The following is a 23387-nucleotide window of genomic DNA, read 5'->3' on the forward strand; positions in this document are numbered from 1 at the left end:
ATAACTCATTTCTTCCAAACTATCCTACATAAGGCATAGTAAAGCAAGCTGAGTATTTCATGTTTATACCAATACCATGACGATCAGAACTTAACATGATACTAGCAGAAAAATACTTTCTTGAAGACACGTAACTAAACAAGCTGCATTAAAATATTTAATACAGATAACAAAAGCACGTGGAAACGGATTGATGTGGATGTACTACGTAGCTAGCTTGATCGGCAGGCCACATCAGTCAACACGAACAAGAAGATGATACCAAGAAGTGAATAAAATTGCTCCCTTATCCTAAGGTCCAGAGCAAGAGCAAAAGAAGATCCATGCGGATGTGGTCGGCGTGCTATGTGGAATCTTTGAATTGAGGAACGAGATTACAGGAAATAAGAACACGTACCATCTCGGTCTCTTCAACATCTAGTTGATGGGGAGTGAGCAGAACGTTGAGAAGGAAGGAGAATCGGCCGGGGAATGGATTCACGCCTTATGTATCCATTAATAGCTAGATGAGACCTTGGAATCGAAGAGGAGTTTGAGGGGTGGCGCTGTGTTAGGAATTCGCGATTTGAGGAAGCAGAGGAGTCCAGGAGTAAATAGAGGAGAACGATGGTCCTGGGTGCAATGCAAACGGCAGACTCTGATTAGCCATCGATCCCTTCGTGCGGCTGGAGAGTTGGGCCTTTTTCCCTGCTGTTTATCAATTACTGAAGGAACATTACCTGGGCTGGGGCCCCTGCCTGCTCGGGGCTCAGGGCGGGTGCCTCGTTTACCCGGGCTATGGGCCGGGCCTGCCCCGACCGTGGACGGGCTGGTGAACTGGACTATATCCAACAGAACCATGCAGATGCAGGGCCGATGTGCAGTGCGCACACCACTACTGTCTGCCCAGCGCCCACCAACCACCCAGCATGCATCCTCCTGCAAAGGTGCTGCTCGCCACCTCACCGCATGCGCTAGCGGAGCAGCCACCGGCGGTAGCCGCCTGCACGCCCCAGGAGCGGGCCGCGCTACTGGCCTTCAAGCAAGGCATTAGCATCAGCAGCGACGCTGCTGGCCTCCTCGCCTCATGGTGCGAAGACGATTGCTGCCGGTGGAGGGGCATCCGGTGCAGCAACCGGACCGGCCATGTCGTCGCGCTCAACCTTCGAGGCCAGGGACTGGCCGGCGAGATAAGCCCTTCCTTGCTCTCCCTGCCGCACCTGGAGCATCTTGATCTCAGCTCCAAGCGTCTCGTGGGCCCGGCTGGTAGTATTCCCGAATTTCTGGGTTCCATGGGAAACCTGAGATACCTCAACCTATCTGGAGCGCCGTATTTTGGGGAAGCGTCGTTTTCTGGCCAAGTGCCCCCCCCTTGGCAACCTCTCCAAGCTGCAACATCTTGACCTCTCAAGCAATAAAAAAGTGTCCTCCAACGATCTTTCATGGTTAACACGTCTGCCATTCCTAAGGTTTCTCAGCCCGAATTTCGTAGACCTGAGTATGGCGGCTGATTGGGATCATGCGGTGAACACCCTTCGTTTGAGGTCCCTTCATCTTGAAGGTTGTTCACTAACAAGTGCCAACCAATCGCTCCCACACTCAAACCTTATTACAACTCTTGAGGTGCTCGACCTTGCTGTCAACAAGTTTGACCAACCAGTTGCATCTTGTTGGTTCTGGAACCTAACAAGACTCAAGCGGCTCTACCTTGAAGGTAACAACGGCGCCCTGTATGGTCCGCTTCCTGATGCATTGGAGGGTATGGTACGCTTGCAAGAATTATCCTTCTCAGAGAGTGGCAGCCACATGATGAGCATGGGATCGACAGACTTGAAGAACCTATGCAACTTGAGGTTCCTATACCTTGACAGTTATTTCTCAAGCGGATTCGAAGCGGAGAGGCTCCGACAATGTTCCTCAGACAAATTGCAGGAATTGCACCTGTTGGGAAACCAATTGACAGGAACTCTAGCGGATTGGATGGGACACCGGACCAGCTTAGTCATTCTTGATCTCGATGCAAAAAACATTACTGGACCTATACCGGAATTTATAGGGAGGTTTACATATCTGAGGGTTCTAGACCTTTGGAACAACCTCCTAACTGGACATGTGCCACCTGAAATCGGTACTCTCACTAATTTAGCTAGCTTGGATCTTGGTCTGAATCACTTGGATGGTCTGATTACAGAAGGACACTTTCATGGTCTAAAAAGCTTAGAGAAAATAGATTTATCTGACAATCAATTGGAGATTATGGTGGGTTCGGAATGGGAGCTTATTTTGCATCTTGCCAGATGGGTCCTCTGTTTCCTGCATGGCTTAAGTGGCAAGTGGATCTTACTTACCTTGACATCTCAAGCACAGGAATAACCGATAGGTTTCCAGATTGGTTCTCTAGTTCCTTCTCAAAGATCACATACATGGATATCCCCAATAACCAAATAACTGGTGCCTTGCCAAAAAATATGGGTAACATGTCATTAGGAATACTATATTGTCCTTCGAACAATATATCTGGTAGAATACCTCGACTGCCCAGAAACCTAGACACATTGGACATATCAAGAAATTCTTTGTCACGGCCCCTGCCATCAGATTTTGGGGCTCCAGAACTAAGTACGATAAGTCTATTCTCCAATTACATCATAGGTCAAATTCCATTGTTTGTATGTGAATTGTACATGTATTCCTTGGGTTTTTCCAACAATCTTCTTCAAGGAGAACTTCCTCAATGTTTTAGTACAAGAGACAAGGCATTTCTATTGTTAAGTAACAATAGGCTCTCTGGCAAGTTTCCGCCGTTTCTAAAAAACTGCACAATGCTATCTTTTTTTAGATCTGGCAAGGAACAGATTCTCTAGAACATTGCCAATGTGGATTGGGAACTTGGGGGAACTGCAGTTTCTATGGCTGAGCAACAACATGTTCCATGGGCATATTCTGAATAATATCACAAATCTCAGGAAAATTTATCATTTGAATCTGGCGGCCAATGGGATATCAGGTTCCATACCTCATCATCTATCAAATCTAACAATGATGACAACACCATATGTACACGTTCCTGGCACCGTCGTTGCAGATTTCCAAATTATGGTTGGCAGTGGCGTAGCTGGAGGGTGGACAGGGTGGTCCATGGACCACCCTGTACACCGGCCCGGTACTTCAGTATACCCATAAGAAAAATTAATCAGGCCACAATGCACATCTAAGGCCTAAGCCCAAAAACTATGGATCTGATAACTAGCTCACTCGTTACTTCCTACGTTCTAGGTGTATGCTTTACCCAAGAAATGTTCCCTCGTATGCTTAAAGCAGTTTTTTTGTACGCTAAAGGATGGACTTGATGACTCGAAGTCTCCAACCGACCACACGGCGACGACAAACCCTAGCTTTCAGCGTGATAGAAGCCGATGCCGCATTGCGCCATGTAGGCATAGGGCGGAGGAGTGCCAGCGAGGCAGATGGTAGTAATGCATGCACAGGGTAGAGCTAAACACCAAGGCAGGAACTCCACCGACTTCACACCACTACAATTTAAAATATGATTTCCATTTTCAGTTCAAAGTATGATTTTGCCTTCAAGGTTTAACTATGAGCGGTTTTTATTGTAGAATTGCTACAAAAATTAAACTTCCACATGCATTCTATTGATAAAATCTATACTAGCATGCAATGGTGGAGCAAGACGACAAGTTAGTTTGGATCCTTCCTATGCTCGCTATATGCCAATATTGGTGCGTTAAATAATTGGCAGAGGATTCTGCCGCCGGTCATTGGCTTAGAAACCAACAGGGAAAATTATTGCGGCTAGGTCTAACCAAAAAATTAAACAAGGTCCAAATAGAGGCCAACATTGAAGTCAACGTCATTTTTTTTGGATTGCTCGGAGTGTCAAACCAGACAGATCCTATATCTCTTCCTGCGGAGGGCACAAACCATGATTGGTTGGGGGCAAAGGATATACAATTTCCTATCCAAGTCCTTCCATTATTTTTTCTAAAATAAGTTTAAAGCTGGGGAGGGGGCATTGGCCCCCTCATCATCTTAACACACATAGCTCTGCCTAAATATATTGGTACATCATATTTTTTATATAAATATTGTATATATCAATTGGACCACCCTGGCCAAAAATCCTGGCTACACCACTGATGGTTGGTGATATGCCAGTAGTCTTCAAGAGGCAAGAACTTCAATACAGAGGTGTTGGTGTTTTGGAGATATTGAGCATTGACTTCTCTTGCAACTATTTAACTGGTAAAATTCCAGAGGAAATAACGTCTCTTGGTGGATTGATAAAACTGAACTTGTCATGGAATCAATTGAATGGAGGGTTCCCTAAGAAGATTGGGAACATGCAGACGTTGGAGTCACTTGACTTCTCGGACAATGATATTTCAGGAGAAATTCCGTCAAGCTTGCCGAATCTAACATACTTGACCATTCTGGACCTGTCATATAATCATCTAGCAGGAATAATACCATCAGGAGTTCAACTTGACACTCTTTATACAGAGAATCCATTCATATACAATGGCAACCCTGGACTTTGTGGTCCTATCCTTCATAGAAGTTGCTCAGTCAACAAAAATGCAGCACAGCGTGACCATCAACAAAGAAGTAAAAAAATTCAGAGTCGACGTTGTCGGAGTAATGGGCCATGAGTAGGCCAACCCGAGTCCCATGACCCTTCAAGACATCGGGGCAAGCTGCGCCCCTCAAGACCCCAGGGCGAAGAGCCGCCTCCTGAGGAGTCGACGGCAGGGCGGTCGACTGCCCGCTCACGGCCGAGTTTCAGGGACAACTTCCAGAGAAGCCGGCTTTAGGGAGTCGGCCGGCGACTCCAGCAAACCCATGACCTCATCAAAGGGGACGGGGCAGAGGCGTGGCTACAGTGAAGCCCACTCCCGCCCCTTACCAAGGGCAGGCATGGCCACAGCACGCCGTACCCGGAAAGATCTCCGTGCGGCGTGGCACTGTTGCTCGGCCGGCCCTGACATCAGCACCACAGTACCAAGTCCTGCGCCCACGACGGCTTGTCTGTACGGCCTGAAGGCAGCGGGGCCCACCAGTCAGCGAGACCTTGGGAGACGGCGGGGGAACCGCTAGTCGGACCCGTCGAGAGTCGGCCCAGGGGAGTCGGCCGAGCCCTCCCCCGGGGCCCACGCGCCATTAATCAAGATGAGATGGGGAGTGGCCACAGTGATCGCCCGCCAGGCGGCGGGGCTGTTGCCACGACCCCATGACCAAGCCTGCGTCATCAGAAGCACGGCTACAGTAATTAGCGGCCGGCAAGACCCGCCCGCGGCGGACGCGGCCTGTTGGCTCCATACCAGACAAGTCGGCGGGGCCCACCAGTCGGCGGGCCCCAGCAGTCGGCGGAGAAGTCGAAGGTCGGAGGCACTGACGGCTGGGCCCGCGCCCAGTCGAATTACCATTGTACCCCTGGGGGGTAGGCCTATATAAACCCCTCAGGGCACCCATGCAAGGGGTTGGATCCCAGTAGTTCTAGACCATACCAGATAGAAGGAGAGAGCTAGCCTTGCCCTCTTCTACCACCAGAAATAGCTCATGGAGCCACCGTGTAAACACTTGGCCATAATGATCATGCGGAGACCCCGCAGAGCAGCAGTAGGGGTATTATCTCCCCGGAGAGCCCCGAAGCTGGCTAAGATTCGCCGGCGTGCATGTCTTCGCCTCATCCCGTTTCCAGGCACCGGCGACGTTCTACTCGCCCCCACCATGATAAGCCATCCGTTGGCATATGTCGCACCAAACTCCCGACAGTTGGCGCCCACCGTGGGGCCTGGTGCACCGCCGTCCGGAGATCTGTTCTGGACGGGAACCCTTTTCCTCCCTGGCGAGAGCAGCCAGCCAGGCACGCCAGGCGAAGTTTGCATCGACGCGCTACGCGGCGTTGAGATCGCCTGCGCAGCCAGCTCCTTGGCCAAACTTGTCGGCGAGGTCCGCCTCTCCGACGAACCTGCGTCCGACGCAGGCGCGGGCGGCCTCGAAAACCTTCTCGCAGGCCTCCTCGATCAACTCCACGTTTCCGGCGAGCCTGCCGTAGACTTGGAGTCCATAGGCTCCACCGACCCGATGCTGGTCGACTCCGACACCGCGTCGATCGACGCGTTCCCCACCAACGTGGTGGTCTACGATGAACCTCTCCCCCACGCAGAGAGCGACGGAAGCACCGTCACTGAGGTGCTAGTCATCAGTCATGACAAGTTCCCTAGCGGAGGAGCGCCCGACTCACTCGCGCAGCGCTGCAAGACCTGACTGCGCCCATTCCGGAAGATGCTGACGTGGAGACGTTAGAAGCGTGCCGCCTTCAGCTCGTTGAAGGCGCGAAGAAGCTGGCCAGCATGAGACGCTTGTCAGAAGCTTACCTGCGGAAGATGGATCGCGCCGTCGGCGGCTCGCCGGCCCCGGCAGGGCCCAGCCGCCTTGGCGCGGTCCAGCAGCGTGGCGTAGCCATCGCCAGCCTGTTTGGGGCTAGCCGCCCCGTGTACGCTACACCGGCGGAGAACATCCGAGCCGCCCAGGCAGCGGCGGATGAGCTGGACAATTTCGAGGGCGAAGAACGCCGCCTCATGATGGAGCGAGTCCAGCGGCTCCTCGACGCGGTTGCCGCACAGAATGAGGCCGGCTGCCGCACGGAGGCGCCGCAGCGGCCAAACGACGACCCGCACCGAGATCAAGGCACGACGTCTCGAACGCCGACTGGCGGCGCCCGAGGAAGAAAGGACAAGGAGCCGGCCGTCAGCGACAGTCGGACTCGCATTACCATAGAGCGCGACCGAGATGGCCGCCCGAGAGCAGTGGAACGATGGGACGACTGTCCGCCTCCCCCTCCCCGCAAGAAGAGGCGAGTCTCCCCGCCGCCTGTTGACCATCCGACTCTCGGTGACCGCCTTGGCCGCCGAGAGGGAGTTGGAGAGAATGACGCCCGCCACCGGATCGACCGACTTCACCGGTCCCTGGCGCTGGAAGAAGAAGACGAGCTGGGTCCGCCTTGTTTCGGGCCCCGCATCCGGGACGAGCCTTTTCCCAGAGGGTTCACGCTCCCAAGAGGCACGCCCAAGTATACCGGCTCCGTGAAGCCGGAAGACGGGCTAGTCGACTATTCCACGGCTGTCAGCATAGCAAACGGCAACAAGCTTGTCGCCGTAAAATACGTTCCGCTCATGCTCCAGGGCACGGCCCGGACATGGCTGAACAGCCTAAAGCCCTGCAGCATCAACAGCTGGGTCGATTTCACTGAAGCGTTCGTCCGCAACTTCACCAGCACGTACAAGCGTCCTCCCAAGCCTCGTCAGCTCTCCTTGTGCGTGCAAGGTCCTGACGAGTCGACTCGTGACTACCTCACGCGTTGGTCTGAGCTCCGGAACTCTTGCGAGGGCATGCACAAGGTGCAGGCCATCGAGTACTTCACAGCCGGGTGCCGAGAAGGCACCCTCCTCAAGCACTGTAACGCCCTCGATGCGGCTATATCTCCCACGTGTCGAAGCACGACTTAGAGGCATAACCGCATTGAAAGCAATATCGCAAGTGAGGTAATCTTCACACAACCCATGTAATATAATAAGGGAAAGAGATACATAGTTGGCTTACAATCGCCACTTCACACAATTACATGAATAAAACATTACATCATCTAGATACAATCAAGGTCCGACTACAGAACCAAAATAAAAGAAGAACCCCAAATGCGACAAGGTCCCCGATCGACCCCAACTGGGCTCCACTACTGAACAACTAGAACGAAACAACACAAAGGACAAGATCTTCATCGAGCTCCTCCTGAGCTTGGTTGCATCATCTGCACGGTCTCATCGGCACCTGCAAACTGGTTTTGGAAGTATCTGTGAATCACGGGGACTCAGCAATCTCGCACCCTCGCGATCAAGACTATTTAAGCTTATAGGTAGGGTAAAAGGTATGAGGTGGAGCTGCAGCAAGCGACTAGCATATATGGTGGCTAACATACGCAAATGAGAGCGAGAAGAGAAGGAAAAAGTACGGTCGATAAACTATGATCAAGAAGTGATCCTAGAACAACCTACGTCAAGCATAACTCCAACAACCGTGTTCACTTCCCGGACTCCGCCGGAAAGAGACCATCACGGTTACACACGCGGTTGATGCATTTTTAATTAAGGTCGACTTCAGGTTTTCTACAACTGGACGTTAACAAATTCCGATCTGCTCATAACCGCGGGCACGGCTTTCGAAAGTTCAAATCCCTGTAGGGGTGTCCCAACTTAGCCCATGACAAGCTCTCACGGTCAACGAAGGAATAGACCTCCTCCCGAGACATTCCGATCAGACTCGGTATCCCGGTTCTACAAGACATCCTCGACAATGGTAAAACAAGTCCAGCAAAGCCGCCCGATGCGCCGACATCCTGATGGGAGCTGCACATATCTCGTTCTCAGGGCAACACCGGATGAGACATCCTACGAGTAAAACCAGCCCTCAAGTTTCCCCGAGGTGGCCCCGCAGTCTACTCAGTTCGGACCAACACTTAGACAAGCACTGGCCCGGGGGGGTTAAAAAAAGATGACCCTTGGGCTGGCCTAACCCAAGGGAAAAAGAGGCTAGGAGGCGAATGGTAAAACCAAGGTTGGGCCTTGCTGAAGGAGTTTTATTCAAAGCGAACTGTCAAGGGGTTCCCATTATAACCCAACCGCGTAAGGAACGCAAAATCCGGGAACATAACACCGATATGACGGAAACTAGGGCGGCAAGAGTGGAACAAAACACCAGGCATAAGGCCGAGCCTTCCACCCTTTACCAAGTATATAGATGCATTAATTAAATAAGATATATTGTGATATCCCAACAAGTAAAAATGTTCCAACAAGGAACAATCATCTCCATGTTCCAACAAGGAACAAACTTCAATCTTCACCTGCAACTAACAACGCTATAAGAGGGGCTGAGCAAAGCGGTAACATAGCCAAACAACGGTTTCCTAGGACAAGGTGGGTTAAAGGCTTGGTTCAACAATATGGGAGGCATGATAAGCAAGTGGTAGGTATCGCAGCATAGGCATAGCAAAAGAGCGAGCAACTAACAAAGCAAAGATAGTAGTGATTTCGAGGGTATGATCATCTTGCCTGAAATCCCGCAAGGAAGAAGAACGATTCCATGAAGAAGACAAACGGACATAGACAAACGGGTCCTCATAAACACGACGTTACCGGAACCAACCCGAAGAAGCAACACCAGAAAAGAAGCACACAACAAAGTAAACAACCAACACATAAACATGGCATGATGCACAACCAAGTATGATGCATGTCTGGGTTAAAGAGGCATGGTAAGGCAAAGAGCACAAGCAACCCTACAAATTAAGTGGAGCTCAAAATGCAACAAGTTGTATATTGACGAAACACCGCATTAATTATTTAGTTCTCTCCCGGTTAGGTACTCAACAAATTTAAATGTTGGTTAGCATGGCAAGAGGTGAAGCATAACAAAACTATACTATCTAAACAATTTAAATGGGGTCGGACATAAAAAATAACGAATCCGGTAAATCCCCATATGCATTTATCAATTTGGTGCAACAACAATTTAACATTTTAATTGTTTTTATCATGATGCGGATGACATAAACAAGTTTATGCAATTTCAAGAAAATGTTGACATGAAAAGATATGAGGCATTTGTCATCGTGGCGGAAAGAAAGGGTGCCACAGCGACGATAACGGAAACGGTGCCACGGCAACGTTCCGTTTCCGGAAACTCGATTGAGACATCGGTGCAAAGAAAAAGACGGGAGCGTGTCATGCGAAGAACGGTGGGGTGCTCCCAGTTACCGGGTTCCCACGTGTCGACGGCATGGCAACGAGGAGGAACAACTAAGGTTCACGAGCGAAAACAACAACCAACCATGCATCTCATACAACACAAGCATTCGGTCCACGGGTGTCGTCTCGGGGTTATACCTTTGGAGCATGCAAACGGGACGGATCAAGTTCGTAGAGGGAAGTAGGCGTTCTCGCGACGGCGGTAGTGGAAGTAGTCGTTCACGCTCGTTCGGAGAGGTACTTGCACCTTCGGACTTGACGAATCCGAGGGCTTCGGGGTCGACGGTAGTGATACACGTTTCGTAGACGTTCGAGCCATATCGGTAGCGGTACTTAACGAATCCCGAAACGGAGTTGGCGTCTTCACGCGTAGGGATACTTGGCGTTTCCGGTTCGGTGGTCGTTCGGGCGCCGTATGCCGTGGTACTTGGCGTGCAACCAAAGATGGACTCCGGGTGTCTGTGTTGACCTGGCCACGACAAAGGCAGCAAGGCCAACGGGGCAGCCAGCTCGTCGGGGTCCGATGCAGGGATGGGCAGAACAGGCGGCGATGGTGTGGCAGAGGACGGTGGCTCCGACGATGGACTTGGCGGCGGGGACGACCGGACGAGATCCCGCCGGATCCGAGGCCAGGGCGGCGGTATGGGGAGGTGGACGAGCTCCAGGACGGCAGCGAGGTCGGGCGTCCAAGGTGGCGGGTTGCTCCGACGGCGTCGAACGGCGATGACGTGAAAGGGTTTCGGGAGGAGCTCCTCTCCCTGGGTCGATGAGGAGAGCAAGGAGGCTCAGGCACAAGGCATCCTGTTCGGCTGCTTCGGCCACGAGGACGAGGAGGCGGGCACGCGTGATGGAGCTCGGGCGCGCGAGAGGCCCGGCGAGGATGCGGCTTGAGCTGCAGCCATCCATGGCGCGGCGGCAGAGGAGGTCCTGTGCTCCGGCGAGGTGGGACTCCGGCGTGGGGTGGAGGAGGATTGGGGTCGAGCCGCGGCTTCCCCTGACGGCGCGGTCGGGAGGAGGACGAGGGGGATCGAGAGAGATGACGGCGCTGAGGGGAAGCACGAGGGAGAGATCGAGAGGAGGAGGTCGGCTCCCTGGCGGCTAGGGTTAGAGGTAAGGTGCGGCTGGGCCTAGGTGGCCGCGGGGATGGCTGGGCCCGGTTGAGCTAATGGGCCGGCGTGGGAGCAAATGGGCCTTGGAGGCTGCTCATGAAGGAGGCCCAAGTGGCCTGCTGCGCTGGGCTACTCTATCCCCCTCTTAATTTTCCTTTAACAGGAAAACATTAAAGAGAAGTAAAGAAAGAGAGGGTTAGGAAAAGAATTTGGGCACGCGGATAATTTTCCTGGACTCGCAAAATATGCTTGTTCCGAGAAAATAGAAAAGGCCATGATAGGAAGATTTAAATTCAAATCCATTTGAATTTAATTCAAAAGGTTGAACTAGGACAGGTTTTTAGGAGTATCCAAAAATGTTCGGATTTTTGGTGGAGCTCCGGAAAAGCGATGAAAAAAAATAATGGGCAAAGTTTGGAGGTGCAACTTGAAGCATAAGAGGCGTGGAATTAAGTTGCAAGTGTGTTATGGTGATCCCCAAGAATGGAAATATTTACTATAGCTCTCTAAATATCGAGAGGATATGTTTTAAAGAGAATCACCATGTGAATTCCCTCGATTTAAATGGATCAAAGATCCATACCATTTGTTTAGTTGAGTTTTTAAAACGGGTTGCATGATGACATGATGCAATGCACATGATGCAAAGATGAAATGCAGTAGACCAAACAAAACACGACGAAAACCGGAAACCCTGGAAGGCAACTGAAGCTCCGGTCTTGGGGCGTTACAAGCACAAGCTCCTCTGCGACGAGCCAGAAACCCTCGACGAGCTGCTGATCATAGCAGACAAGTACGCCATGGCCGACTCCTCCATGTAGGCGGAAATTCAAATCAGCACGACTGGCAAAGTAGCTCCTTAGGCTCCAAGAACTCCGGCGGCAGACGCCGGCCGGCGACAACAGCAGGGCGACAACAAGCGCAAGGCCCCGCAGCCGACTTCCGGCAGCCGGCAGGTCGCGACCGTTGAAGCCCAGCAGCCAGAAGAGCAGCCTCCGCCCAAGCGACAGAAAGGCGGCAAGCCAAACTAGTTGCCGGCCTTCTCCTATGAGCAGACCTTGGATGGACCTTGCAAGTTCCACAGCGGCGCGAAGCTGTCGAATCACACCACCCGGAAGTGCCACTAGCTCACCAGGATCGCCAAGGGAGACGACCTCCTGCCACCCCCGCCTGCTGGACAGCCGCCTCCGCCTCCGCCCCAGCAGCTGGCAGTCAGGCCAGTTGGCGCAGTACAAGATGAATACCCTGAAGAGCATGGAGCCTATGTGGTGTTCACCAGTGTGGATGATGATCGACGCAGCAGGCGGCTGCAGCGACAAGAGGTGAACGCAGTAGCCTCAGAGACGCCAGAGTTCATGCACTGGTCTGAGAAGCCCATCAGCTGGAGCAGGGCTGACCACCCAGAAGTGATGCCGAGTCCGGGCTCCTACGCCTTGGTCCTGGACGCCACCTTTGCCACGGACAAACGGGCCACGCATTTCTCGCGAGTTCTGATAGACGGGGGCAGCATCATCAATATCCTATACAAGGACACCATGGAGAAGTTAGGAATCAAGCAAAGACAGCTTTAGAACAGCCGGACTGTGTTCCACGGCATTGTTCCTGGGCTTTCCTGCTCACCAATCGGCAAGATCCTGATTGACGTCCTCTTTGGGGACAAAGATCACTTCCGAAGAGAGTCTGTTTGGTTTGAGGTGGTGGACCTTGAGAGTCCATACCATGCGCTACTTGGCCGACCCGCCTTGGCCAAGTTCATGGCGGTCCCCCACTACGCCTACCTCAAGATGAAGATGCCCAGTTCCAGGGGAATTTTGACTATGGCCGGCGACTACTGGAAGTCATCCGCTTGCGCGGCCGAGAGCAGTCGGCTGGCCGAGTCCCTGGTGATCGCAGCCGAGAAGCGACTCCTTGAACGAGTTGTGGCGATGGTCGGCAAGCAGCCGGAGATATCGCCCGACCCGAAGGAGTCGGAAGCCGAAGGTTCCTTCAAGCCGGCCAAAGAGACAAAGAAGATACCCTTGGATCCGGAGCACCCAGAGAGGTACGCCGTCGTAGGTGCAAACCTCGATAGCAAATAGGAAGGCGAGCTCGTCGATTTCCTCCATGAGAATCGGGACATCTTCGCATGGTCTCCCAAAGACATGCCAGGTGTACCGACGGATTTCGCCGAGCACAAGTTACATGTCCGATCTGATGCAAAGCCGGTCAGGCAGCCCCTGCGCCGCTTATCAGAAGAAAAGAGAAGAGTTGTCGGAGAAGAGATAGCCCGACTCCTAGCAGCCGGCTTCATTATGGAAGTTTTCTTCCCGGAGTGGCTGGCAAATCCGGTCCTGGTGCTAAAGAAGAACAAGCAATGGCGAATGTGTATTGACTACACGAGCCTCAACAAGGCCTGCCCCAAGGACCCATTTGCTCTACCAAGAATTGACCAGGTGATAGACTCCACAGCCGGATGCGAGTTGTTGAGTTTCTTGGATGCATACTCAGGATATCACCAGATCAAGCTGAACCCGGCCGACAGATTGAAGACCGCCTTCATCACGCTGTTTGGAGCATTCTGCTATCTCACCATGACGTTCGTCTTAAGGAATGCCGGCGCCACCTTTTAGCGTTGCATGCAGAAGTGCCTCCTCAAACAGCTCGGCAGGAACGCCCACGTCTACATAGATGACGTGGTGGTGAAGACGGAAAAGCGTGGAACACTGTTGGAAGACCTCAAGGAGACCTTTGAGAACCTACGCCGGTTCCAGATCAAGCTCAACCCCGAGAAGTGTGTCTTCGGAGTACCAGCCGTCCAGTTGCTAGGTTTCCTGGTCTCTGAATGTGGCATAGAATGCAACCCAGTAAAAATCAAGTCCATCGACAGAATGGAGGTACCCAGCCGACTGCTGGATGTGTAGAAGTTCACCGGCTGCTTAGCATCCATCAGCCGATTCATCAGTCGGCTGGGCGAGAAAGCTCTCCCCTTATACCAACTCATGAAGAAGACCACTTTTTTTGAGTGGAACCATAAGGCGGACGAAGCTTTTCACCAGTTGAAGAAGATGCTGACTACTCCACCCATCCTGGCGGCTCCGACTCCTAAGGAACCTATGCTCCTGTACATCCCTGCCACCAGCCGGGTAGTCAGCACAGTCATGGTAGTGGAGCGCAAGGAGGAAGGCAAGGCGCTGCCTGTCCTGAGACCAGTATATTACCTGAGTGAGGTACTGTCGACCTCCAAGCAGAACTACCTCCACTACCAGAAGATGTGCTATGGCGTACACTTTGCTGCCAAGAAATTGAAGCCTTATTTTCAAGAGCATCCAATCACGGTGGTCTGCACGGCTCCACTTGCCGAGATCATCGGTAGCCGAGATGCTTCTGGTCGAGTGGCCAAGTGGGCCATAGAGCTGGCTCCTTACACCATCTACTACCATCCCCGCACCGCTATCAAATCACAAGCACTGGCCGACTTCCTCGTCGACTGGGCCGAGACCCAGTACCTGCCTCGAGCGCCTGACTCCACCCATTGGCGGATGCACTTCGACGGCTCCAAGATGCGCACCGGCTTGGGAGCCGGCGTCGTCCTCACCTCTCCTAAAGGCGACAAGCTCAAATATGCACTACAAATCTATTTTGCCGCCTCCAACAATGTTGCCGAGTATGAGGCGCTCATTCACGGGCTCCGGCTTGCCAAAGAACTTGGCATCCGCCGGATCTTGTGTTATGGCGACTCGGACTTAGTGGTCCAGCAGTCATCTGGCTACTGGGACGCGAAAGACGCAAACATGGAGAGCTACCATTTCCTCGTGCAGCAACTCAGCGGGTATTTTGAAGGGTGAGAGTTCCTCCATGTGCCAAGAAACGACAACGACCAAGCAGACGCCTTGGCACGAATCGGCTCTACCCGCCAAGCAATACCATCTGGCGTCGCCCTTCAACGCCTCCTCAAGTCGTCTGTCAAGTCTTCACCAGAATCAGACTCCATTTTTGTGCCGGCTCCTCCCGAAGACGGTGGATCCGACTCCAGAGCTCCGGCAGACGGAACGGGGACTTTGGTGGATGACTCCAAAGCCGCCACAGTCGAGCCCGGCCCGGGGACTGCGGTGGCGGACGCGAAGATTCCAGAACTCGGCCCAAGGACCACGCCAATCGGCCTGGGGACTTCATCAACCCAGCAAGCGGCTGTTGACTCCAACCCGCCGCCTCCCAGCCCAGCTACCCTCGTCCAAGTCGCAGTTCTAGTAGTCGAAGAAATAGCAGCACCCTCATGGGCCAAGCCCATCCTCAAATTCCTGGTGAACAAAGAGCTACCAACTGATGAGACCTCAGCTCAACAAGTACAACGCCTGGCGGCGGCCTATACCATAATCAATAGAGAGCTGGTCAGGCGCAACGTCACTGGTGTCTACCAGCGCTGAGCTAGAGCAAGGCCAGGCGATTCTCAAAGACATCCATCAAGGCGAATGCGGCCACCATGCGGCTTCAAGAGCACTCGTCGCCAAAGCCTTTCGGCACGGTTTCTTCTGGGCGACTGCCTTGGAAGAGGCCAAGGAGTTGTTCCAAAAATGCAAAGGGTGCCAGAAGTTCAGCTCCAAGCCGCACCAGCCGGTTTCTGCGCTCAAGACCATCCCCATTGCCTGGCCTTTCGCAGTTTGGGGTCTAGACATGGTGGGACCATTCAAGACAGCACGAGGTGGTTTAACTCACCTACTTGTCGCAGTAGACAAGTTCACCAAGTGGGTGGAAGTGAAGCCAATTAAGAAACTGAACGGTCCGACTGCCGTGACCTTCATCACCGATATCACAATTCGGTACGGCATACCGCATAGCATCATCACCGACAACGACACAAATTTTGCCAAAGGCGCCTTGGCCCGTTTCTGGGCAACACAGGGCGTCCGACTGGACCTAGCGTCCGTCGCCCATCCGCAGTCAAACGGACAAGTGGAGCGAGCAAACAGCCTCATCCTGTCTGGCATCAAGCCTCGATTGATTGAGCCTCTGGAGCGCTCGGCTGGCTGCTGGCTCGATGAGCTGCCAGCCGTCCTCTGGAGTCCGCGCATGACTCCAAACAAGTCAACCGGCTTCACGCCCTTCTTCCTCGTCTACGGTGCCGAAGCCGTCATCCCAACGGACATAGAGTTTGACTCCCCACGAGTCACCATGTACACCGAGGAGGAAGCAGAAGAAGCACGACAAGACGACGTCGATCTGCTGGAAGAGGGCCGGCTGTTGGCACTCAGCCGGTCCAGCATCTACCAGCAGAGCCTGCGCCGATACCACAACAGGAAGCCCCGAGCACGCAAGAGGGACGACTCCGGCAAGGAGACAGAGCGGCCATGGAATGCAAATCTCCTCCGAAGATTTTACAGTTGATGCAGTATGTACCACACTACCTTTTGTATTAAAGTACCAAGACTTCGGGCCCCCCGAGACGAGCTCGGGGACTGCCCTCTTTCGTCTGTATGATAAAAATTATGCCTACAAGTATGTTACTCTTTGTCATGCCGCTTGGCACCGGGCTCGACAAGTCGGCCCGGGGACTTGCCGCCTTGCACTATGAAATGCTTCCTGCAGCCGGACAAGTAGTGTGTAACACCTAAACCGTCTTCTGACAGAAGCCGCAGCTCGCAGAGCGACTGTACGGTGGGCAGATGTAAGGTAGAATGGGTGTTCGCATGAAAAATGGCTAAGGACTCAAAGCGTAAAACATAGCTCAAGACGGTTTCCAGCCTTTCTCGCAAACCGACTCTCGGACAGTCGGATTGTCGTCTTCTATCCAACTTGCTCAAGCAATCTTGAAATTGGCTAAGTACTTGCTTTCCCAAAGTAGCCTAGCACTTGATCCAGCAACAGTCTGCAGAGCGGCTGTCCGATTGGCAAGGCAGGCAACTAAGAGAAAGCGGCAAAGGAAAAAAGCCAAAAGAACAATGGGCAAGAAAAGATATATATATATATATATATTTACATAACATAGGCCTTTGGCCGAATTGTCGAGTAGAGGTTCAAAATACACCCCGCGGGTGGAATTGTGCGAATTAACAAGTTCTTTAAAGACTATTGAAGCAGATAAAATGAAAGATACAGCGGCAGCTTAGGAGGCAGCAGACGGATTCGGAGGGTCGGAGGAGGCGCCAACGTCAGGCGTCGGGGCAGCCGGCTGGCTAGTCTCGGCTTGATCACCTCCGGTGGCAGTCGACTCGTTCGCACGCGGCTCGTTGCTGGAGGCGCGTCGGGCTGAGGCTGGCCGTCTGCTCCATCTTCTGGTGCCTCCGCCTCGCCTCCATCCTTCGCTTCGTCCTCCTCCTCGACGCTGGAGCCAATCACCTCCGCCGAGTCTTCGCCGTAGTCTGGGTTCATCCCAAACCACTCCGGCGGTACCTCCTCACCGTCTTTAGACCGCTCGGGGACGAAGATACTGGTGTCGGTGTACTCGGCGATCGCCGCAGCACGTTTGACGAGGGCGTCTTCCGCAGCCGCCAGCTCCGGCTGGGCCTCCGACCGAAGCGTGGCCAACCGGTCTAGATCCAGCCCCGGGTACAACGCCTTAACGAACTCCAAGGCCCGGCGCGCTCCAGCCCGGGCCGAAGAGCCCTTCCAGGCCTCAAGACGACCAACCGTGACCTCCAGCCAGTTGGCCATCAGGCTGGGGGTGCACGGAGCCTGCACATCCGGCCAAAGGGCGGTAATCGCTTGGGCACCGACGCGCTGGAGCCGGCGCAGCATCCGGTGATCCGGCCGGAGGCGAGCCTCGATGCTTAGGATGTGCTCATCAAGAGTTTGGGGGGCATCGGCGCCGATCTCCGCGCCCTCCGCCCTCCGACCTTCACGGTCAGCCTCGGTGGCTTGGATGGTGGCCTACGACTGCCCAGGGAAGAAGTCTGCACAGACACGAAGAAACGAAGAAGCAAGTCAAAAACCAGGAGTCGGCACGATCTAAGTCGGCAGGTCGAAGAAAGAAAATAAAGAGGCTCACCATCAACGATGTCTTCAATCTCATGGAAGCCGGAGGACAACAGCGCCTCCTTGTCAGACCAGGAGGAGCGCTCGCTCGCGAACTCGGCCAAGAGGGCGGCTTCCGTCTCCTCCGCCTCCCTCTGCGACTTCACAAGCAGCTCCTTCTGCTCTGCCAACTGAGTGGCCAACACATCGCGCTCTGTGGCGAGCTTGCTGCACTCCTCCCCTTTGGCGCGCAGGGCGGAGTTGGCTTCGCTCAGCTGCTGTTGAAGAGCAGCGTTGGCTCCTGAAGGAAAGGAAGAAAGACAACAGTCGTCAATAAAGTAGGTCGCCGGGGAGATCCGGCCCGGCTGCTCAGCAGCCAGCCCAAATCTCGGGGACTACAACCCGCGGGTGCGCTAGCGCGCCCCCGCAGAAAAAAAGGGGGACTTACTCCTGCTCTCCGCCACCTTGGCGGTCTTCTTGCCCAGCTCTTCAACATTACGGTTGAAGGCAGTGACGCGGAGGTTGTGGTAATCCCGCGACAAGCATTTCAGACAAAGTTAGTATCCAGAAGTTCATCAATTGGAGTTTCGGGCCGCCTGCTCAGTAGCCGACACGAAACTCGGGGACTACACCCAGTGGGTGCGCTGGCGCGCCCCCACAGAGAGGAGCAAGAAAACAAAGACCAAAGAAAAAAAAACATACCCGAACGGCTACCCGCGACGCTAGGAACGCCTTGGTGCAACTCTGGAGAGCGTCACCCTCAGCATGAAGCTTTGCCTGGATGTCCAGGAGCTCCTGGTTCAGAGGCCCTGTGCCGCCTCCTCGCACCCACCCAACAGGTGCGGCGCTCGTCGCTTCGGCGTCTGGGGCCGCCGAGCTAGCGGTGCCGGCTTCCAGGGGGCGGGGTGCCGAAGTCGCCTTCTCCAGACGACGGCGCGCTGGCGAGCCGACTTGGAGGAGTAGCCTCGCCATGACCTCGTCTTCGGTTGGCGGCACCGGAGGGTCTGCTGGCTGCTCACCTTGCGCGCCTTCAGACGGCGGCGGAGGCGGCGGCGGGACGTGCGCGTCCGGAGTAGAGGGGTCGCTGCCTTCCCTCTCCTCGACGAGGTTCTCCCCACCGGCTTCTCCAGTTGGCCCCGTGAACTCCGGAGGCGGCGGCGCAGAGTTCAGCAGGGAGACAAGCAAGGCCGACTGGCGGCGTGCGGCTTCCTCAGCCTACTGCTTCACTGCGGCGGCCGTTTCGGCCTCCGCTAGTTTTTTCTTAGCGGAGGCCTCCGCCCTGTCGGCCTCTGCCTTCTCCAGGCGGAGGGCCTCTTCTTCGTTGCGCCTCTCCTGCGCTTTCCGCTCCGTCGCCTCCCGGAGGTCAGCAGCGGGGTCAATCCGCCGAGTGGTGGCGGACGTCTCCGCTGACCCCATGACAGAGGCGGCGGTGACCCGCTCAAGAGAGAGGGGAGCCCTGAAGAAAGAGGGGCAAGCATAGACTCAGACAAATCACGAAGAAAGAATAAACTTTATAGACAAAATACTTACGCGGAGACCAACGGCGGCTTCTTCACTTCCTTACGGAAGCGGATGGCCTTCGCGGCTGCCTCGTCCCGTCGGGTCGCCGCAGCCGAGCCCTTGGGCTTCTTCGGCCGACTGCCGAACAAGGTCGGCACGGTCCTGCACTTCTTCCCGCCGCCTGGAGCGCCCGGCGCGGCGGAAGAGCCCGCGCCAGGCTGGCTGGCTCCTGGCCGATGGCGAGGGGCGACTTCTCCCTCGGCGCTATCTTCAGGCCAGTCGGCGAAGGTAGCCGAAGGCCTGAAGTCGCCTGCTGTCCCTCCTCCTCCATCGGCGTCGTCTTCCAGAGCCGCCGCCCCCAGATCAGGGTTGTCGACGTCGCTCTCTGCCCGGTCGGTGACGAACTCACGGGCCGGCCCCGAGGTGCCGACTGGTGGGTGAAGAAGGGGATTCTAACCAAAGCTGACTGGTCAAAACAAAACTCGGCAAGAAGAAGACAATCTAAAGAAAGAAAAGAAAGGCGACTCACCACGGGCGGGGGGTTGGCGTGGGAGTACGGCTCCTTGCCGAATCGCCAGTCCTCCAGGAGCCTGCTGTCCGAGAGGTAGTTCACCATGAAGGCCACCTCTTCGTGAGGCATGTCGTTGGTGCACATCCGACTCGGGTCGCGGTGCCCGTTCATCTGGCATATCATGTGAGGGCGGCCTTGGAGTGGGAGAACTCGGCGCGAGACAAAGGCGGCCAGCAGGTCCCGACCAGTCAGACCCTCCGACTGTGTTAGCACTCGGAGTCGCGTGATGGCGCCGGTTCCCACAGGCGTCAGTGACCTGGCCCGGTACGACCAGTTGGGAAGTCTCCCAGCCGGCGGGCCGGCTTCGAAAGCCGGCAGATTGACCCAGTCGCCCCTCGTGGCGACGTTCCTGACGTAGAAGTAGGATCTCTGCCACATCTTCACCGACTTTATCAGCGAGATGGAGGGTAAGGGGTTGTCGGCTCCTGACCTTCGCACGGCGATGAAGGCGCCGCATTGAGCCGGCACGCCTACGGCCTGGGTGCCGAGCTTGGAGAAGAAGAACTCCTCCCAGAGCTCGAGGGTGGGGAGGACTCCGAGGAAGCCCTCGCACAAGGCCACGATGGCGGACAGCAGCACTACTGTGTTGGGGGTGAGGTGGTGCGGCTGGAGGCCGTAGAACTCCAAGAAAGACCGGAAAAAGCTGCTCGCCGGCAGCCCCAGCCCGCGCAGGCAGTGCGAGCGGAAGATGACCCGCTCGCCCTCCTGCGGGGCGGGGGAAATCTCCCCCTCTGGCGCAAGACGCACCTGCACGCGATCCTCGCCGGGAAGCCGACGGGTCCGGCAGAGGAACTCGATGTGGTCTTCATGAACCTCAGAACCGTCCCAGGTGCCGGAGCGCACTAGGGAAGGCGCAGCAGCAGAGGAAGAACTCATCGCGAGCTATCGCCGCGGCGTTCGCCAGAGCTTGGGCATGCGGCGGAGTGAAGAAGAGAAGAGGAAGGAGGAGTGCGAGGAGCGGCAAGGAGGAAGAGAGCGAGGAGTAGTGGGAAGGAGGGGCGCGCGTGCCCCCCCTCTTCCCCCTACTTATAGCCCTGTGGGCTGCGAAGCCGAGGGGCGGACGTGGGGATTTACTGCGCCCACAACCCCACGACCCCCATGATCCACGTAGTTACTGCGAACAGTAACTCCACGAGAATCCCAACCGTCCACCGGGGCCGCAGCGGATCCGCTCGGGCGCCGAGGCGCGGTAGTGGCGGGCCCCGCCTGTGGGCCTGTCCCGTCGCACGCGTGGGCTGGCAGGACGGCCTAGCCACGTGCCCTCACGTGACAGGCCAAGAACGGGCGGCGGCCAGGAGGCTTAGCTAGCACACCACTTAAAATCCCGCTGCGACGTTCGAAATACCGAGCAAGTCGAAATTGAGTGAAGTCCAAGTTGAGCAAGTCCGACTCCTTCTAGATGGCCCGGCAGAAGTCGATCAAGACCATGTGTTGAGCACCCGGAAAGAGAAACTGCTGAGGCTTCTCGGTCGATCGTCCATGGCGCCTCACCATCTTCGGGGACTACTGTCGGAGTAATGGGCCACGGGTAGGCCAAACCGAGTCCCATGACCCTTCAAGACATCGGGGCAGGCTGCGCCCCTCAAGACCCCAGGGCGAAGAGCCGTCTCCTGAGGAGTCGACGGCAGGGCGGCCGACTGCCCGCTCACGGCCGAGTTCCAGGGACGACTTCTAGAGAATCCGGCTTTGGGGAGTCGGCTGGCGACTCCAGCAAACCCATGACCTCATCAAAGGGGACGGGGCAGAGGCGTGGCTACAGTGAAGCCCACTCCCACCCCTTACCAAGGGCAGGCATGGCCATAGCACGCCGTACCCGGGAAGATCTCTGTGCGGCGTGGCACTGTTGCCCGGCCGGCCCTGACATCAGCACCACAGTACCAAGTCCTGCGCCCACGACGGCTTATCTGTACGGCCTGGAGGCAGCGGGGCCCACCAGTTAGCGAGACCTCGGGAGACGGCAAGAGAACCGCCAGTCGGACCCGTCGAGAGTTGGCCTAGGGGAGTCGGCCGAGCCCTCCCCCGGGGCCCACGCGCCATTAATCAAGATGAGATGGGGAGTGGCCACAGTGATCGCCCGCCAGGCGACGGGGCTGTTGCCACGACCCCATGACCAAGCCTGCATCATCAGAAGCACCGCTACAGTAATCAGCGGCTGGCAAGACCCGCCCGCGGCGGACGCGGCCTGTCGGCTCCGTACCAGACCAGTCGGCGGGGCCCACCAGTCGGCGGGCCCCAGCAGTCGGCGGAGAAGTCAGAGGTCGGAGGCACTGACGGTTGGGCCCGCGCCCAGTCGAATTACCATTGTACCCCTGGGGGGTAGGCCTATATAAACCCCCCAGGGCACCCATGCAAGGGGTTGGATCCCAGTAGTTCTAGACCATACCAGATAGAAGGAGAGAGCTAGCCTTGCCCTCTTCTACCACCAGAAACAGCTCAAGGAGCCACCGTGTAAACACTTGGCCATAGTGATCATGCGGAGACCTCGCAGAGCAGCAGTAGGGGTATTATCTCCCCGGAGAGCCCCGAAGCTGGGTAAGATTCGCCGGCGTGCATGTCTTCGCCTCATCCAGTTTCCAGGCACCGGCGACGTTCTACTCGCCCCCACCATGATAAGCCATCCGTTGGCATATGTCGCACCAAACCCCCGACAGATGTTGTTCTTTTACTTTGGACTTCGGTCAGGGTTTGTGGCTGGCCTCTAGGTTGTGTTTTGTGCTCTGCTCTTCAATAAAGCATGGAGGGTTGCTTATTTCCCCTTCTTTGACAAGGTGGATGACAAATCCTATGTGTTTATTGTTGTCACTTGCGGCAGGTTAGTCATGAAAAGATAGAGTGTCAGTCTATCATATGGGTAGTACAAATAAATGAAAATGAATAGCTTGTATTTAGAAACTTGTGCTAATGTATGCCTTTTTATTTTCGGTAAACTTGTAATAATGAATGTCGTTAGTGGTTTGTACTTGTGAGCTATGATGAACCCTGGTGATTTTGGAGCATAGAGGCAGCTAATACTAAAAAAAGGCATCAGACATGCCGGAAAAAATGCATAGTGAAGCTGCTTCTTACACACAACCAATACAAGTGACCCTAGACAAAGAGAGACTCATTTTAGAAACCCTAAAAGATTTTCTTCCCCGTTGCATTAGCTTAAACTTTGAAAATGCCATTCCAGTATTCGGGCCATTTAAAAAAATCAGGAGATATATGAATTACATATTTTTTCCTTTGAAAAAAATATTATTCTCCAAGATAAAGGCTACCACACGTAAATCAAGCCACTAAAAACATGTAATGCTTAGTGAAGGAGGACTGAAGAGCACAAAACATGGCACGGTGCTATCTAGCATATTGAGAACCGAGCCCCATGCCGCTCCCACGAGCGGCCCAGGCGCAACCCTAGCTCCCCGCCACCGCCGCCCCCACCTCGCCTCTTCCCTCCCTCGCCACAGCTAGGGGATGCCGACGGGCAAAGCC

At 54.9% G+C, this 23387-nt stretch overlaps 1 pseudogene; it reads left to right on the plus strand.

Annotated features, from left to right (window-relative positions):
* The first annotated feature begins 908 nt into the window (after positions 1-908).
* LOC125516575 lies at positions 909-22744 on the plus strand (annotated as a pseudogene).
* Positions 22745-23387: the final 643 nt, after the last annotated feature.

The sequence above is a fragment of the Triticum urartu genome, chromosome 6 (assembly GCF_003073215.2).
Source record: "Triticum urartu cultivar G1812 chromosome 6, Tu2.1, whole genome shotgun sequence".
Taxonomy (NCBI): Eukaryota; Viridiplantae; Streptophyta; class Magnoliopsida; order Poales; family Poaceae; genus Triticum; species Triticum urartu.